Source organism: Micropterus dolomieu, unplaced genomic scaffold (genome assembly GCF_021292245.1).
Source record: "Micropterus dolomieu isolate WLL.071019.BEF.003 ecotype Adirondacks unplaced genomic scaffold, ASM2129224v1 contig_10457, whole genome shotgun sequence".
Taxonomy (NCBI): domain Eukaryota; kingdom Metazoa; phylum Chordata; class Actinopteri; order Centrarchiformes; family Centrarchidae; genus Micropterus; species Micropterus dolomieu.
The window spans coordinates 1-2,088 of record NW_025739443.1 but is presented as its reverse complement, the minus strand read 5'-3'; the positions used below and the strand labels follow the sequence as shown (position 1 = coordinate 2,088).

General features: G+C 47.7%; 2 non-coding genes across 2 annotated transcripts; both read left to right on the top strand.

The window, feature by feature from the left end:
- Positions 1–532: 532 nt before the first annotated feature.
- Positions 533–605, top strand: trnat-cgu. The gene has a single exon. It is a non-coding gene; the product is annotated as a tRNA-Thr (tRNA).
- Positions 606–1,501: 896 nt separating this feature from the next.
- Positions 1,502–1,575, top strand: trnat-agu. The gene has a single exon. It is a non-coding gene; the product is annotated as a tRNA-Thr (tRNA).
- The last annotated feature ends 513 nt before the right edge of the window (positions 1,576–2,088 follow it).

The window sequence follows — 2,088 nt, the reverse complement described above, 5'->3', positions numbered from 1 at the left end:
GATTTGTCCGGTTTTGATATAAATATGAAGCAGTAGTCCAACAGAGCTCTGGGTGCCAACCGACGCTAACAACAACAGTGGGACCGGACGTGCACGGAAGCTAGCTGCTGAGAAGCTCGAGTGAAGATAAATCAACATTGTAATCCCAAAAACTAAAGTAAAAAGCTAATTTAATAAAAGCAGGTAACTCTGAGCTCCTCCCGCGAGCAAACGGCGTAGTTCTCATAGCATAAACCAGACGGACTACAGGTGTTTATTTGTCCAAAAGCTGCAGCGCTGCTCCCGGCTCTTCTCCCCCAAGTTTAGCAGCTCTCCGCCAGCCAGCAGAGTTTCAATCCCCCGCACTGCCTGGTCCTCTCCACACAACGCTCTGAAGCCGTCGGCAACGTCCGGTCAATCTCAACGCTGATAGGCTATCGCGGCTCAGCATCATGTGACTTTCTTGCTCAAGTTGAAAATGTTCAACTCACGCGTTGCCGGCAGCGCCGTAAGTTCCTCACTCAACATCTGTCTGGCCACAAGGCAAGGCCGAGGCGCTGTAGCTTAGTGGTTAAAGCGCCTGTCTCGTAAACAGGAGAGCCTGGGTTCAACTCCCAGCAGTGCCTTGTCGTTACAGAATTCTTAATGTCTGCAACGTTTAATCTGTTATGTAGTGAGGATCCCCTTCTTAGATGATATTCATATGATGAAAAACTGAGTGTTTCACCCTTTCTCACTGCATAGTATGTGTTTGCTGTGTAAATCTATATGTATACTATCCAACGAAGGTTAAAATCAAGGGCAACTGCACTTGGTTGAACATATTGGAAGACGTTTCGTCCCTCATCCAAAAGACTTCTTCAGTTCTGACTGACTGGCAGGGAAACTCACCTATTTAACCTCAGTGGGGTCGTTGGCCAGGGTCATCGATACCGCTGGTTCGTTAGTGTTTCTGGTTGCTGTGACGACAGTCGTTACAGTCGTTAGGACTACCGGTGGCCGAGACTGAACGACCATCGTTGGTATCTTCACCTGAGGCCAATAGGTTACGTTTGTTGAGTTTCCTTAGAAGAGATGAAAGGACAGCATTGTAAGTGGGGGATAAGTGGTTGCGCAGTCCCCCTCCTCGGTTCAATGACGGCTTCTCGACCCGGGTGTAGATGGCTTCCTTGACACCTCTTTCAAACCATCCATCTTCCCTGTCTAAAATGTGCACCTGGTTGTCCTCAAACGAGTGTCCTCTGTCCTTCAGATGTAAGAAGACTGCAGAGTCTTGACATGAGGAGTTGGCCCTTCTGTGTTGAGCCACATATAGAGCCTCTCTATATGTATACTAGATTAGCAAGAATGTCTGAGAAGTTCATTCAAACTTATCTTTGCATTTCACCAGGAACTTCGACTAGTGAACTTCTGATCTTATGCAGCTCCGAAAGTACTGGTAGCTCTGCTGGTTTAGAAGCTGGTAAATCAACTCTATAAAGGCTCAGTCATCTTTATTTTTAAGGAAAAGAGCAATTCTGCAGGCTCTGTGGCTTAGTTGGTTAAAGTCCCTGTCTAGTAAACAGGAGATCCTGGGTTCAAATCCCAGCGGAGCCTTATGGTTACTGTCCCCTACATGGGCATCATCTTGTTTGGTAACAGAGAAGACGTGGATTCAAATCCTTTCTTCCCTTGGAATAAAGACAGAAGGAGCAACTACACCACCTTGTCCCACACCCGCACTTGAACCCCAACCATCTGGGTGCAAACCAGAAGCCCTTACCGAGTAGTTTGTAGCTGCAGTACCGGAGGATGCAGTTTCAGGACAGCGACCCTTGTTTACTTTGCGCTAGCTAGCTAGCAGTGTTACTCTTGCCCCCCAAAGCCAATTCCCCTTACCACAACCATCACAGGGTGTTTGCCTAAACCTAGGTTATTCATCATATGCATGTCAACCGGTTAACACTACAGAAACCTACAGACAGGGTTAACCTCCTTCATGTTGCTGTGCATTACCACCACCGCTCGACTAGATGGCGCTATCGCAAAAGAACTACGGTCCTAGAACTGCGATCGCAGGATTGCGGGGTTCCTGAAACTGCAGCCTCGGGATTAGCTCAAGAACAGTGC